Source organism: Pinus tabuliformis, chromosome 2_2 (genome assembly GCF_031772625.1).
Source record: "Pinus tabuliformis cultivar Carrire ecotype Pingquan chromosome 2_2, CPIR1, whole genome shotgun sequence".
Taxonomy (NCBI): Eukaryota; Viridiplantae; Streptophyta; class Pinopsida; order Pinales; family Pinaceae; genus Pinus; species Pinus tabuliformis.
Window position 1 is genome coordinate 793,145,203 of NC_142300.1, and position 18,309 is coordinate 793,163,511.

An 18,309-nucleotide genomic window follows, 5' to 3' on the forward strand; every position below is an offset into this window, starting at 1 on the left:
AAGATCAAGATTTGTGTGAAGAATCTATATAAGTTAGATGTGGAAGATTGTATTTCATTAAGAACTAAGTAAGAGAAAGTGCAGGGCCATGATGTAGGTGAACTTTAGCACATAAGACTTGGCCATTTGCATCATGGCACCTCAAATATTATACAACAAATAGCCACCATCTAGCCTCCCTAAAGGATCACTTGAGCAACAGGATGTATGCAAAGGATGTACCTTGGGGAAGTACATAAAATCCTCATTCCATGAATGGGACAACAAAGTGCATGCAGTCCAAGAAAGTATCCACTATGATGTCTGTGGACCATTCTTGATAGCCTCCAATGCTAGACACAGATATTTTGTCATTTTTATTGATGAATTCTCACATAAGTGTTGGATCTCTTCATGCAGAAGAAAAATGATACATTCTCCAAGTTCGTAGAATTCAAGGCACTAGTTGAGAAAGAAACTAGCAAGAAGGTGAAGGCTCTCAAGAGCAATAATGGAGGTGTGTATGTGTTGAATGAATTTAAAAATTTATGTGTGAAAGAATGCATTCAACAAGAGTTGACAACACCCCACAACCCCCATCAAAATGGGGTGGTTGAGAGAAATATCTATATCATTTTGGGAGCAATGAGGGTGATGTTGCATGACCAAGGCCTACCTCTGCATTTGTGGGTTAAGGAATGCAATACAACAGTCTATTTTCATAACCAAATTCCTCAGATTCTTGGCATGATTACACCGAAGGAGGCTTTCTCAAGAAGACAGTTGGATGTGTCACACTTCAAGATTTTTGGAGCATCTATTTACTGCCATGTCTCCAAAGAATCAAGGAATAAGCTTTAGTCGACCACATAATTGGGGGTATTTGTGGGTTACACAAAAACTCCCCACAACTAACATGTGTACTTGTCATCACTCATAATGATAGTTGTGTGAAGGGATGTAAATTTTGATGAGGAGAAATCTATGTGGTGCTCTCTTGAGAGGGAGCTTTATATCCCACCAAAAGATGAGATTTTAGCTCCAAAAGAGGAACCTCACGAAGTTGTTGAGCAACCACAAATTGTGGAGAAGAGAGTGGAGACACTCACTAAAGCAAAACCTCCAGAGAAGGCAGAAAAAGAACTAAGGAAGTTGATAGACTTGTGCAAGATGCGAGGGATAATATGAGATATCCTTCAAATTTGTGTAAGCAAAGGAGGTCACCTGAGAGGTACAATGGCTACATGGATCTTGTGACTGAGCTTATAGATATTGAGACATCCTATTTTGAGGAAGAAATAGAGCAACTTGTATGGGTTGATGCAATGGTGGAGGAATATGAATCCATTGCAAAGAAGCATGTTTGGGAAAAGGTCCCAAGACTAGCATATAAATCAATAGTGGATTTGATATGGATCTTCAAGGTGAAGCAGGCAACAGACGGAAGCATAGGGAAGTATAAGGCTAGATTTGTGGCCAAGGGGTACTCTTAAGTTGAGGGAACTAACTATGAGGAGACATTTTCTCTTGTAGCAAGGTACTCATCCATTAAATCAATTCTTGGTCTAGCTATGCAAATGGGGTGGAATATCCACCAGACGAGTGTAAAAACAACATTTCTCAATGGGGTTATTAAGGAGGAGGTGTACATAGAGTAACAAAAAGGTTTTGAGAAATTTGATCAAGAGTCTCATGTGTGCAGACTCAAGTGAGCATTATATGATCTCAAACAAGCACCTCGTGCTTGGTACACCAAGATCGATAGTTATCTCACTAGTTTGGGCTTCACCATAAGTGAAGTAGATGTAAACCTCATCACATTTGGATAGAAGGTAAATTGCTTATTATTGTCTTATATGTTGATAATTTTATTTTAACTAGTGATGAGTCGTTGATCATATCTTGCAAGGAGGACCTTGCAAGGGAATTTGAAATGAAGGACATGGGTCTCATGCACTACTTTCTTAGGTTAGAAGTATGACAAGGTGATGGGGAATTGTTTGTCTCTCAGGGCAAGTATGAAAATGAGATACTACGGAGATTCTACATGGAGAGTTGTAAACCCATGGAAACACCTCTAATGAAAAACTAGAGGGAGGAGGATTCCACTTCAAGTGAAGTGGATGCTGCCATTTATTGGCAGTTAATGGGTACACTCATGTATCTTGTGAACACATGACCAGATATGTGTTGTGTAGTCAACCAGATAAGCCAAGTTATGGTTAGGTCAACCAAACTATTTTGGAAGGCAACTAAGCATGTTTTACGGTACCTCACAAGCACTACCTAGTTTGGACTATGGTACAAACGAGTAGAGGGAGTGAAGTTGTGCAGATTCACAGATGCGGATTGGGCACGAAATCCATCAGACAGAAAGAGTACATCAAGTGGAACTTTTAGTGTTGGGTCCACAGTTGTTTCTTGGTACAACAGGAAGCAAAGATCTGTGTTGGTCAGCTAGACAGAAGCATAATAAATTGTTGCAAGTCAAGAAACATGTGAGGTGATATGGATGAGAAAGATACTTGTTGGACTATTTGGTCATATGATGGATCCAATTGTGATAATCAGAGTTGCATCAATCTCTCTGAGAATCCTATATTTCACAATTGATCCAAGCAAATAGATATCCATTATCACCATTTATGGGACTGTGTCTAGAGGCATATGATGTCGCTACACTCCATTCTGATAGAGGAGTAAGATGTTGACATTTTGACAAAATCTTTGTCAAGAGGGAATTTCAAATTCCGTAGGTGCAAGATAGGGGTGGTTGATAATCCCTTTCTTACAGAGAGGGAGTCTTGAAAAATGAAGCAAGAAATTCTCAATTTTATTTTTCCTTGATTAAATTGAGAAAATTTGAATTTCCACATCAACAGACAGCTTGGATACAGTTAACTTATTCGACATGGCTTGTGTCACCTATTTTACTCAGTAAATTTGAGTTGGAGGAGTTAGAGTTCAGTTAAGCATGTATGATTGCTAATTTGTAGCAATCAAAGTCAATTATCTCAAGTTGTTTTCAGTTAAACTAGTTCCAACTGCTTAAGGAACAAGTGGAAGACCAATTGTGCAGTGGGACTTTAGTCAAACTTAGGGATCATCTAGTAAACTGATCAATCAACCCAAAATAGCTAGTGCATGGAGAATTCGAGTTCCTCAATTGTGGTGGAGATTCTAAGGTAGTGTAACATCAATTATAGACTAGCCTTGAGTGTACAGGTCTTGCATGTAATCAGATGATCAACCTTGAGAATTTCAAAATCCATTTTGTAAAAATTCCTAAATAATAGGGGCCTAATTTCTCAAGGAATTGCGCAAGGAAATATGGGCTCAAGAAGAGGTATAAATTTACTAAGTCTAGGTTAGAGCTTCTCAGTGAGCATAGAGATCGGTTATTCACTTGTAGGTTGTTCTCAGTTGAGCAAAGAAATTGAAATATATTTCTATTCATCATATTAATGCAAGCAAAGATTGGGTTTTTAGCATATTGCTTTCCCCAGGAAAAACTATGTGTGCATGTGTGTTATTTCTTATTGAATGTATGAAATTTTTGTTCTAAATTGTGACTTAACTTCCAGAGAGAAGTAGAGTAGGTTTGCATCTTGTGTTTTCGATTAAAACTTCATAAGTAGTTGCAACTCTACACCATAATTTCTACAAGGATGGTGGAGGAAAATTACAGAATATGTATTAGTAGACAATATGCCTACTTCCAAATATCTATGACAACTTTTGCGAGAAGAAGACATTAAGGATAAAAGATTGGATTGTGGAAGAATTAGTCACAAAATTCACAAGGGCAGTAATTTTGGTTGCAGGTGTGGAGGTAGATGGATTAAATGTAATTTTGGTTGCAGGTGTGTAGGTAGACAAGTCACAGTTACTCCTTTGAATTTTGTTGATGATGTGTTACTATTTGGTAGATTGACCTCTTTCGATCGGTCTCTGGACTCCTTATGAATAATAATAAATCTCATATGATTTCTTCTTACCTAGATGATGCATTGGTACTGGAGATTTATCATATTTTTTGTGTTATCTCCACTGCATTGGATGCATATTTTAAATATCTTAGATTTATGCTACAATATCTTTGATTCTCCTTAGCAAAATCAATTTGGAATGGTGTATTTAATATTTTACATTTACAGGCATATTAGAACTATTATTTTGTGGTTGATTGTATTCGAGACTATATTATTGAATATAAAACATTTGGACCACTTCCAATATACATTAGGGTTTCAACCCAAAGAACGAATTATTGTCCCAAGCTCCTTTGTTATGATACATCCACCTCCATCCTTATCAAAAAAGCTAAAAGCCTCCCTAGACTTAGACATAACCTCCATCCCATATTCCTTTAGTAGATAAAACCCTTCTCTCATTTTCTGACCATGCCAATCTACCCTCCATCCCATATTCTCTCATGAGCCCTATGTAAACCACCATTTCATTCAAGGATGGGGATTTTGATGCATACTCTAACCATATTTTTTAGATACTTTCCCCCTTTTCTTGATTATGGTTTCTTGAGTTGGCCTCCTCTAAATATGCCCTACTCTCCTTAAATTATTTGGAAGGTAGCCTTTGGCTGCTAACCCCATTTTACCAAAGATCCTTGACATGTCCCTTGAAATTTTGATTCGGCCCCATGATCTATTTTATGCCACTGAGTCGAAATATTTAGATTGCTTTGCCACATATTCATTCATGACCAAACACTATACCACTAGTTCTAAGAATCTTGTGGATATTATCACCACAATAAATGTATATTGTATTTTAGAGGAGACAAGAATTGTATATTTCCCTTTGGGACACTCTAAAAATATTTTGATGCACCCTATTTCTCTAACACTCTAGTTTACTTATGACCTTAATTCCAATTCCATGTTCATCCATGTGGACGCACTTTATGATGTTCTAGGACAACCTAATGTCCTTGTCAACTCCCTCTCATCTTCCTTGTCATGTTTCTAGGACTTGTGTATCCAACAAGAAATTTGGGAGATGAATGCCATAAAGGTAGAAAATCAAGGGGGTTTCAAGTCATTTATTTAGGGTTCCCAATAGCATATTCCCACCATATGATCCACCCCATCCCTAAATTGGGGTCTAGTGCTATTTCAATTAATTATTAGATGATCATGGTGGGCCATAATTCCAAGTTAAATGTTATGACTCTTCATAGGATATTATTGGAGATACTTGAGGAGACATCTCTTTGGCTAAAGGGTTAAGGGAGGATTTTGACTTTAATATCAAACCATCAACCATATCCTCAACATTTGTCCCATAAACCATATCCTCAACATATTGAACCAACAATCAAGAAGACAACTGAGTTAAAGCATGGGAATCCTCTCTCGCCCATGTTGTTCAGGATATATATCAATCTATGAATGCCTCTACACTCCACCAATTATGAATCAATAAAATTTTGGGTTGCCCCACTGTCCACCAAGATGGATACAAATTGTCCCTTCATTGTGCCTCTGATTGCCAAAATTGCAAAATTGGGATTTTCCATGTCAAAATTTTAATTCAATATTGACCATGCATTGGAAGGCCATTAACACAATATTAAGACATAAAAAATGAATAATTGACACAATACAAAATACAATACATGCATTGATTTTTATCTCACAAGGTATCTAGATGCTAATTGAGCGAGTTCACATGAAGAGAGAAAGGCAATGTCATGATACATTGTTCAATTTGTAATCAAGAGCATTATCTTGGATAAGGGAGAAGTAACATTTATTTTCTTTCTCATATACAAAGGAAAAATTACAAAGCAATGTCAAATGCATTTTGTGAAGAAATGTTGTTGTAAAGGGTGTTAGAAAGCTGGCATTCTAGGAAAGACCCTCACACCATACTAGATTGTGTTAACCAAAGCATGTTAACCATGTCCAATGATCTCAAATTTCATGAGAATGTTCAATGAGTGACCATAAATGAGGGGTGTCAGAGTGGCTAATAATCATAGTTTATAGTGGATTATTGTCATCGTACATAACATCCATGGTCCAAGTCATTTTTTTGGAGCCCAATGTTGGTGAATCATTATATTGCATCATGGTAGCATATATTGCCTTTTTTAAAGAAAAAATATATTGAAAATAAATTAAGTTATGTCTCATGCAAATGTTCAATATTGTTGTGTTGTGCGTGGTCTGCATATTATATGCATCATATATCTATAATCACTTATTTCAAGCCTACTTTAAGAAATAAATGAAAATGTGCATGGCCTTGCCATAAGAAGGACTCCCACCAACTCCTCTCCTCATAGAAATCTTTCAAACGTTAGCCCATAAATCAAACACATGCCCTTGTTTCTCTAGTTTGGAAACCCTTGGATGTATCTGACAATGAACTCCTCCCAACCACTACTTTAACCATATACTGAATGCCTTTGATTGGTATGTGTAAATGATTTTGATTGATTCCTGGAGAGGTGTGAAATCTAATTTTGCATTGACATAATACAAACACCAAATTTAACCTGTGGTAGCCAAAATTTCAGCCTTACAACTCTCTCATCCAATATTAAATACTTCACTAATTAGTCGAGGGGTAATCTCCTTAACAATATATTAAATATTAGAAGCATTCATATTAATAGAAAAAATAAGAATAGTATTTAATATTAAGTTATAATGCAGGTAGCTGCCAAGTTGACATATGAGACCCCCTTGTTTGTGAGACAAGGGATTCCCTCCATTCAATGCTTTAACTATTTAATATATGGAGGTGTACATACCTTAATTTCCTTTAGATCCAATCCTGTGACCTTTAAAGAGGAAACACTTTAACACAAATCGAACAAGTAAATACAAACTTAATTTGTATATGTATCAAAGTTACTTTGAGAGTTGCATGGCACGCTTAATTTTGTATAGAAGAAAAGGAAAACTTGAAGGGTTGATCACAACAAACATGTATGGTCAATTATGATTATCATAGGTATATTAGTTTGGTTTGCCCAATCTAGAACTTGCACACTTTGTTACTACTGTTAAAGGCATGTCATGATGGTTTACTAGTTTAACATCATGTACATTTAGTTGTGTCTATTAAAGGCATGTCAGTTCAATGACAAAACCAATGGTTTGTCAACTTGGTCAGCTTAGTGAGTTATGTGTTAATCATCTCAGTGAACAACATATCAGGTCAATTAGCTTAGTCATTGACATGCACATTCCATTGTCACTATTAGTGACATGTTAGGTTGGATATTAACATGTATTTTTTATTAACATTATCTAGGAGATTAACCGAATCAACATGCATGTTTGACTACAATTGTGGGAGATATGTTAGATAGGTCAACCCCATCAACAACATTTATGTTCAATTGCACATGTTAGAGGCATGACACAATGGTCACTTGATTAGTAACATGTACATTTTGGTTATCACTATTAAAGGTGTGTTAGGTTGGTTAACTTGATCAACGACTTGTATGTTTGGTTACAATTATTAAAGCCTCACTTGATTGTTTAACGCAGTAAATGGAGTGCAAGTCTAATTACTATTGTCGAAGGAATTTGTTTTTGGTTAAATTAGTTAACCTCATGTACATTCAACTATCATTGTTAGAGACATCCAAGGCTACAAAACCCATTTAAAGTAGTGCATAACATCGATGGGGGCTTGCTTATTGCATTGTGTGTGAGTATAGTGTGTTATTTTTTTTGTAAGTCGAAGATTTTTCATTAATCAAAAAGTATGTACAAGGGCGTCAAAATGCATGTGGCCTCACCCCAACCAGGTTTGTTGACCAATGTTATTACCATGGTACTGAAAAAAAATAAAAATATCCAACTGGGAGACCCACAGCCTTATAGGCCTTACATGCCAAAAAACAAAAAGAACTAACAAGACACTAGTTACCATAATTAGTCATCAGAAGTGATAGAGGCAAGATTATTTGGCCCCATCCCTGGAGGAGAAGGTGGGCGGTAGAGATAGTGGACGTGAGTATAGTGTGCTATTATTCCCCCACATGTGTTCAATTATGCCACGTGACATGTTCACCCTTCATGCACTGAATTGCCTTCTTAAGGGGGTTTCTTGTTGAAGAAGGGTTTATGTCTAAGTCTCAAGTGACTTTAATAGAATAAATTCCATTTAGTTGTGATTGTTGAGCCAAAGGGGCACTTTCATAACTTTTGAGACGCTTCTACCTCACTGCAATGTCTCAAATCAAATAATCACCACTTGCTTGTGTTCATCAAAAACATTTCAATCTAAAAGACAAATGTACGTCAAAGCAAGTTAAATAGCCACCACAAACCTTCTTAAATTTATCTCCTTTCTTGTGTTTGTTGGGGTTCAACCTCATCCCCCCACCATAAGTCATTTACTCCACCATTACATACACATGCATATCTCTAAAAAGCATTCCAAACTTAACCATTTTCATGCCTTACAAAAGAATTTCAAAACATTTTTACATTTGCACCATAAAATATACTCAATATTTTCTAAAATAATATGCGGTACTCTTAATTACAATCTACTACTACTTTGACTACCCATACCCTACCCCTCAACCCCATGGAGATCCTTGTATTGATGTCATGACCCTCTCCATTTTGTAGATATTCTCTTAAATTGATCTTATAACACCCTCCATTAAAATCATTACATGCACGTACATGAGAACCCTTTCCCTACCAAAGTGGACCAACAAGGACTCAAGAGGCTCTACTCACCCCAACCCAAGTGCGAGGAAGTCCTAGCAACAAAAGGCAGGAACTTGCAAACCTGGGCGGGAACCATTCCCACTCTCTCAAATTCCGCGAGAAAGTGAAAAAAAAAATTGCAATAGGAAGGAAAAATTCCCAATCCACAGTGAGAAGGCTAGAAAAATTAAAAGAAATCAAATGTGACCACACTGGTAAAAACATGGTCGCTGGGTAGAGTTTCTTTTAACTGAAGTTAAAACGGGGATGAGTAGGAGATGACGTAGGAAAAATAAGGACCCCAGAGTGCACATCGTGCTGAGATTGAAGAAAGAAGTGCGAGTTCTATCGCTACTTTCACGCAACAGATTCAAACTCTAAACATCTCCACAATTCCCCAAGTCGATCATTTAGTTTTTCAAATTTGGTGTAACATCCCCTTTTGAGTTTTGTGGGAGAGCTAGAAACTTAGGTGAGTACATATGCGATTGTCGAAAACTTATCTTTCTTTCTGTGTATTGCAGTTATATTACTAATTGTCAGTGCAAATTCATTTTGTCATTTTTCCATGTTGTATGAATATGCACCCTGGGGTCCTTGTTATTTGCTAGTATATTTAAGGAATCTGCAATGGGTTTATCTTGTAACTCCCTTATATGTTGGTCTAAGCCATGCATTTCATGTTGTATAGTTTCAACTTTCAACATCCATTTATGAGAAGGTTTGTGGGAAAAAAATTCTGCTAGGTTTGTGCGACTCAAACAAAAGTCCATGCCATAACCTTCTGATTTGATAGAACGCAACTCACTTGATTAGTGTACTCCACTTCCTGCAACTAAGGTCCACACCATGTATTTGATGGCACGCAGCTTGCTTGATTAATGCATTCCGCTTCCTTCAACAATATTTCTTCTTTTTAGGGATTTTCCAACAGTACTTGCGGTTGAAGTAAGGTATATACAATTAAATCGCGGAAGGAGAATGGCAGGAAAATATTTGCCGTGATCAAATCCAAAATTGGCAGTTCATTGGATGCATGTAATCCCAGTTTACTAGGAAACATACTGCATTTATTGAATGTTTGTGTTTCCAAATCCATTACCTCGATCTATTAGGCATCAAGGTATGCTATATTTTTAGATAATCAGCTCTTTCCCACCACTAATTTCGAAGGCCAGCCATTTGGAATTAGAGTTCTGTTGTCATTTTTGTTGAAGATGGCTTCAAAGAAGAAATTATCAGTACCCAACATAGGAGTACGCTCTATGAACCCCATAACCTCAGTGGGGTTTATCATAGAAAGTAACCTCCATAGATGGTTGTGACTTCAAATTTGGTAAGCAATAAAACCCATCTATGAAATCATGATGTCGGGTTATAGGTCTACATTTCTTGTAAGGATTTATGAAATTTTCTATTTTTTTGTTGAGCTTCATGGGGCGAGCCGATTTTGTTGAGTTTATTAAGTGCTTTTCATTCAGTCTTGGATGTTACGATGTTAGGAGAGATGAGTCTGATCCTCATACTTATTAGCTTTGGGATCTTCTCCGCCAGGGCCAATGTTGATTTACTTCATGCATTGTATTTTTAGGAGACCATTTGGTTCTCTGGCTTTGTATGGAATCATTGTACTCAACCGTCCCTTCCCTTTAACCTACTTTGTGATCATTAGTTGGACATAAATATAATTTTATCTTTTCTTATCTAACTGGTGGGATTTGTGTCAAATGCTACTGGGAATTCTGCTGCCAAGGAAGTGCCCTTGTGGGAATTGCTCTGGTTTTCTGTTCTTGCCAATAAATTATTGTGGGGATGAACCTGAGTCTCATGTTAAACTCAGTTGGATTTGATCAGGTGAAAATATATTCAGTTGGGTTTTATCATGCTGAGTGCTCTACCACCCCACTCATTACCATTGAGATTGCTGAATTGATTATTTCCGACATCCTTTGGTGCTACTTTGCCAGTTAATTACAATGTTCATAACTAGAACTTTTCTGCGTGAAGTGTCATCCCATCGTCGGGATGGGATATCGACTTATTGCAATAAATTTTGTTTGACAGATTATATAACCCTGAATGCCAACCGACCAACCGACACGAAAAAACATAAGGTTTGAGCATCAATCGTCACAAATTTTATAATTGTAGAGGTATTCATCGCCACAACAAAATACTCGAAGTTAGAAGCAGACAACATTAATGAAAAAAAAAAATTAGTGATCCAAGAAAACCTTCAAATTGAGTGTCAAAACACAAAGAATGACAAGAATATCAAGAAAGGACAAAGGTCATTGTATATGACGCTCCGAAACCTACTTAAATCTCCAGGTCCTTAACAATTTATTGCATTTTCCTTCTATGCATTTTGTTTTTATTTTAAAAATAGTTGCAAAGAAACATTATTTGATTGAGCGTGCACATACATAAGTTTAGCTTTTAAAATTTTCTGTGAGATACAGGTTTAGATGGATACAGTAACTTTGGTGACATCTTCCAAAATATCGAGTAGAATAAGAAAATTTAGTGAATGTATATTAATTTGCTTGATTGGGATTAAATGGGATTAAATGTATCATTTTTCTTTTCTAATTCATGGAAACAACATTCACTGGCCATTACTTATAGGGCACTCTGATAAAAACTGACTGGAAACTGTGGATAATTTGACACTTGACCTAAATAAAGAGGCATCTAAAAAAAGTGAATATCTTGCCTCTATGTGCCCAATATCACAGGATTTTGCTGGAACTTTACCTGTATAGTAAGTTTGACAAATATTTAAAATATCGATGGGAATTAAGCAAATTTTAAGTGAATGTATGTTAATTTGCTTGCTTACGCTTAAATTTATAGTTTTAAAGCTCTAACTTGCGAAAAGAAACTGTGTGATTCGTAGAGGCATTAATGATAAACCTCTATGAAGGTGGAAATATGAATTGATACTTTACCTAAATGAAGCGTATTTCTTTCAATTTGCAAGAAAAAGTGAATTACTTGCCTCCATACAGTAAATTTTAAAGCCTTTTGTTGAAATATACCAGTATATTAAATTTGACCAAATCCCTGGAAAGCAGAGCTATATATATATATATAGATATTGTTGTCACCACAAAGAGAATATATGACTTTGAATAGAGTTTTACATAGCAATTAATTGGCATCCACTACCAAGCACAAATAGTTTCCTTTTATGACAGATCCATATGATCTCATGAGGGGCAGTGGAGCAGTTCTTCTTCTACCACAAAGGCACTATGTAGCAATAATAGTTTTTCTTGTCCTCTACTAGAGGGATCACTCTAGTTCCACAAAGTGGAAATTCTACCACCAATATATATATATATATAGACAGATAGATATATTGTTGTCACCACAAAGAGAATATATGACTTTGAATAGAGTTTTACATAGCAATTAATTGGCATCCACTACCAAGCACACATAGTTTACCTTTTATGACAGATCCATATGATCTCATGAGGGGCAGTGGAGCAGTTCTTCTTCTGCCACAAAGGCACTATGTAGCAACAATAGTTTTTCTTGTCCTCTACTAGAGGGATCACTCTAGTGCCACAAAGTAGAAATTCTACCACCAAATTGTTCTCTCTCATCCTTTTGTGAGTAACCCCATCACATAGATCAAAAAAATTATTGATGGACCAATATGCTAATCCCCTTTTTGAAAATGGTCTCTCGATCAAAACTTTATGTGCTTGTGCCCCTTCTTCTCCACATCACACTCGCTGAGGCATACCATCGTCTGGTTCAAGATATCTCTAGCACTTTGATGTAGACCAGACCACTATTCTTTTCACACAACCATTGCACTTGCTCAACTCATCCCTCATTCGCCTTGCATTCTAAGAACACATTCACCATCGAACCCAATCAAAATACATTCTCATCTTCCACACCTACTTGATCATTCATAGTAGACTACATAATTGATGCATCAATAGCAATTGCAATATAGTATTTACATGTTTTTAGACATTTACCAAACGAAGGCTAACATGAAATTACCATGGGAATTTCTATGGTAAAAGTTGATGCTAATTGAGCCAGCATAAAACCATGCAACCAACTTGGAATACCAACAGAGAAAACCCTGGTTTTTGAGGCACCAGAGTAGGCAAATTTATTTTCAATGCAGAACACCATTTACGCAGCCTTATAATGGAAATTTTGTGTAATTTACGCAGTATAGAGAACTAGCCAACGTAAATATTGATTATTATGTAAAGAGTAGAGGATTAGCCAACATAAACTATGATTACTTCATAGATCAATTCAAGGTTGATACATCAAGGCCATTATTATTGATATCAAACCTCTACTGCATTAGACTCTTGCAAGCTATACCACTACTAATACACTGTATCCAAACACAAGGTCCCAACAAAAACCAAGATCCATGCTACTATTGACAACAATGCCAACACAACAATGTCAACAAACCATATTTCTTTGGCAAGCACAAAGATAGTGATTAACAATGCTTATTAGGGCACATTGAAGCCAGCTTATGAGTAGACTTCTTCAACTCTAAGAAGGTAATGTCTTTATTTCAATTTTTGCTTAATGAAATCGGAGCATTCATCATTAACAGCATATTATGTATCCCGCTTGATTGTGTCTGGATTGGGCATCTAATTTTTTATAATTCTCAATTTTAATGCATTTAACAAAATGGAAAACTTATCGTTAAAAGTTTCTTCTGGGATGCAGGAAGTAGTTCTTGTAAATGCAAGTTGAGGCCCAATGATTGATGAAGCAGCCTTAGTGGACCATTTGAAAGAAAATCCCATGTTTCGTGTAGGACTGGATGTGTTTGAGGTAATTTACTTTATACGTTTCCTTGGCACACTTTCATGTGGATGCATATTTATTGCAGTTTTGAAGTTTGGTGTGTGCAAAATATGTTGGTTTAATGACCAAGTTGATATTGCAAATGAAGCTAGAATTTATGTTAAGCATGGATATATTGGATATATTGTGTTGACTGAATTGTTCTTAGGATCTTGTGCTTTCATTAGGATTAAATTCAAATCTGCAATTTTGAATTGTATACAATGTACATCTATTTGCTATTTATTTTGGATTGATTCCATTTGTATAAAATATCTTGACTAATCAGAATCTAAGAGATAAAATTTGTACCATATCACAGCTTTGCCAAAAAATAATGTTTGGAAATGTGTACTGAAAATTCAAAAACACTATGTAGTAGGAAAATGGTGAGTATTACATACTATTTAGTTCTCTGATTTCTATACTTTTAACAAATAGTAATTTTTCACAAATAAGCCTTCATTCTATACTAGACAAGACTACTTACCACTTGATTAACAAAGACAGGCTATCGATCATGAAGAAGGTAATGTCTTTATTTCAATGCTTGCTTTATGAAATCAGAGCATTCATCATTAACAACATATTATGTATCTCACTTGATTGTGTCTGGACTGGGCATCTAATTTTTTATAATTCTCAATTTTAATGCATTTAACAAAATGGAAAACTTATCGTTAAAAGTTTCTTCTAGGATGCAGGAAGCAGTTCTTGTAAATGCAAGTCGAGGCCCAGTGATTGATGAAGCAGCCTTAGTGGACCATTTGAAAGCAAATCCCATGTTTCGTGTAGGACTAGATGTGTTTGAGGTAATTTACTTTATATGTTTCCTTGGCACACTTTCATGTGGATGCATATTTATTGCAGTTTTGAAGTCTGGTGTGTGAAAAATATGTTGGTTTAATGACCAAGTTGATATTGTGAATGAAGCTAGAATTTATGTTAAGCATGGAAGGAAAAGCACTCTCTTATCATATTTACTCGTTTTAGAAGATACTAGCATGTTTCAATCTTTTTGTCGTTAGGAATAAACCCCTTCATTCCTTGTTTGACATGGTACAGAATGAGCCATACATGAAGCCTGGTCTTGCAGAGCAGAAGAATGTTGTTGTGGTGCCACACATTGCCTCAGCTTCAAAGGTTATTATGCAGACTCTTCATATGTACAAAAGTAGGAATGATAGGGAAAAAATGAAGCTATATGTCTACAATTCCAGAATTGGTGCTATGTTTGCCCCTTGGAGCAATTGGTTGAAGTCTAAATAGTAGTTTTAAGAGTTTAACATTTTGTTGCATCTTTTTCTGCATTTTTCATTTATGCACATTTGTGTTTTCTTTTTAGTTCACTAATTTTTAAAGGATGTTATCACAAGGTTTTCTTACAGTTTTGTATTTTTACCAAGTCTATTGTTTTTTCCCACAGTTTCTCATCAATCTATGATTTGCATTAGGATATTTTTGTTTTTTATAGGCTAGCATTCCACCATCTTTATGTTCCATTATCATCTTTTCAATTTTAATTTCTTCGAAGGACAACGTCATTGAAAAAAATTAACCTTCCTCTCATTTTGTTTATGAAACCAGCTCACAAAAAGATAGAAAAGTTAGATCAACGCCTTAGAAATAAGCCTCTTCGAGGGGGAAACCTCCTTTACATTACACAAATTAACAATTCTTGGATGATACAAATGACAAGGCCTCGTTTCTATATATAGGAGTCTAAGTGGTCATAATATAATCATAGCCGACATAACAATAATAATGTAAGGGCACAGTAATAACAATATGGGGACTACATGGGCACAACAATATAATAACGGGGTTGTACTAATAATAATAAGGGGTTACACTAGTACTATAGGGACCTAACATGCCCCTCTCCTTCAAAAAGTGTTGTCCTCAACGCTTGAGTAGTTTTGTATAAAATTCTTGTCCTCCCATGTGGAATCTTCAGCGGGTAAGTTCTTCTACTTGATGAGATACTCTGAAATTGATCGATTTCGTAGCTGTCGAGTTCTTGTTTCTGTGACTACTCCAAGTTCCAATATGATTTTTCCTTCCTCATCAAGTTCTAGAAATATTGTTTGAACTAGGATCTTCTGCAACTTTTGAATGCATGGCCACACTTCTTCATCCTTCTTCCATTCATACATTGCTTCGTTTATCCAATCTAGTTGGATAATATAAATAGCACAAAACAGTGCTTCCACAGCCTCATCCTTTCTTGAGAGTGCATCTACAACAACATTTTTCTTCCCCTTTTTGTAGATGGTTTCAAAGTTATAACCCAACATATTTGTGACCCATTTTTTCTGTTCTTCTAAAAATAATCTTTGTTCTAAAAATTATTTAAGACTATCATGATCCATTTTTAGTGTCTTCCCATTAGGTAAAGTCACCATTTCTTAAGTGCATGTAGTATTGCCAACATTTCCTTCTCATAAATAGTTTGTTTGAGATGTAGCCACAAAAATACCCAATTGCCTATATTAAAAATTCTTTCACTGTGATGTTTAGATGCCTGTTGTTTCATTTGATTCTGCACCAAAGTGGCATTATCCATTAAAAGTTGGAGAACTTGTTGTTGATGCTCGATGTGATCTTTCATTGCTTGAATCTTTTTCTTCTTGATATGTCCTTCTATCTTGAGAGTTTGAGGAGTGGTAATTTCTTCCAATGCATTACAAGATATGGTCAGATTCATTTCTTGATGCTTGATGTGATCTTTCACTTCTTCAACATTTTTCTTCTTGATATTTCCTTATATTTTGAGAGTTTGAGGAGTGATAATTCCGGCCATTGCATTACAAGATGTGGTTGGATTCATTTCTTTTTTCTCAATGTGATCTTTCACTTCTTGAACCTTTTTCTTCTTGATATGTCCTTCTATCTTGAGAGTTTGAGGAGTGGTGATTCTTTCCAATGCTTTACAAGATATGGTCGGATTCATTTCTTCTTTCTCTGGGTTTGTTTCCTGGTGTATATCCTCTTCTTTTGACGCTTCTTGATCCTTTTCTTCATCTTCTTCACAATCAATGTAAAATAATTTCTTCTCAGCACACTTATGACCTTTAATGTATTTGTTATCACAATTGTAACAAAGCCCTTTTGCTCTTTTTTCTTCCAATTGTTGTGGTGTCAACCTTGTAGGTTCTGGAAGGCCAAGAGAAACAACACTTCCATCTTTATAGTTGTGAGAGGTAGACTTCCTTGTTTCCATAATTTTGCTTTCTAATTTTCTTTCCAACTTGAATGCATTCTCCAATGAATCAGGTTCCCAAAGACAAACCTCATGTTTCATGTTATCCTTTAAAGTCCCTATGGAGACATCAATCCTCTACTTCTCTGGAATATCATTTTCCCTTATATTCAATTTTGGAAAGTCCTCAATGTGCTCTTCCATTGAACACTTTTGTTTGAGATTTATCAATTGGTTAAAGAAGGTGTTTCTCTTTGTATCCTCATAATGTGCTATGATTTCCTCTATGAAAATTGACCATGTAACAAGTGGTTTACGAGAACAAAGCCCTTTATACTATAATAATTGATCTGGTTCTAAATAAATAGATGCAATATATACCTTTTGTAACAGTGGTACACCATGTAGATCAAAATATTTCTCCATCTGTAGTATGCAATTTACCATATCCTTGCCATCAAACTTCCTCATCTCGCTTTTTCTTGATTTTAGGAGCTCGACCTTTAAATGACTATAACTTTGTAATTTAGGATCTTTAAGTTCTGCAATCGCGCCCTGCAGTAGCCTTCTGCGTCCTCTTTCCAATGCCACCAGTCTGATCTAAATTGGATTCTCCAAGAAACTGTTATGAACAATCTCCCAAGATGGCTTGATTATATACCTTTTCAGAAGAGTGAATTTGTATAAATTGCCACATGTCACTCTTTTCACCTTCGGATCTAAAAAATATATATAAAAAACTACAGTCTGTCTTCTTTCTGTAACTTCTTATGAAATTTCAATCTAATGCTTAGAGAGACGGTTATGACGATTTTCCCAAAGTCACCTGTTTAGGATGTAATTTGGGAGTCTGCAAAAACCCTAACTTTCTCAGATCATATATCCTAAAATATAGTGAGACAAGATCTAAAATTCGGACCCGAGGTTCAAACTGATTTCTTTTCAAATGGATTTTTTGTTTACATTCTGAAACTTTGTAGCGAAAGAGTTATAGCGAAAATTCCATGATGACCTATTTTAGATGAAATTCTAGAGCATGGAAAAACTTAACTTCCTTAGATCATATATCCTAACATATATTGAGACAAGATCTGAAATTTGGATGCGATGCTCACCAAGATTTTGTCTCAAATGGGTTTTTTTTTAGCTTCTGAAATGTCGGATAAAAATCATTATAGGGAAAATTCCACGATGTCCTGTTTGGAGCAGCGAAACCCTAGAATCCAAAGCTCTGATACCAAATGTTATGAAACCACCTCACAAAAAGATAGAAAAGATAGATCAATGCCTTAGAAATAAGCCTCTTCGAGGGGGAAACCTCCTTTACATTACACAAATGAACAATTATTGGATGATACAAATGAGAAAAACTCATTTCTATATATAGGAGTTTAAGGAGTCATAATATAATCAGAGCCAACATAGCAATAATAATGTAAGGACACAATAATGTAAGGGCACAATAATAACAATATGGGGGCTACATGGGCACAACAATATAATAAGGAGGTTGTACTAATAACAATAAAGGGTTACACTAGTATTATAGGGACCTAACACATTTCTTCC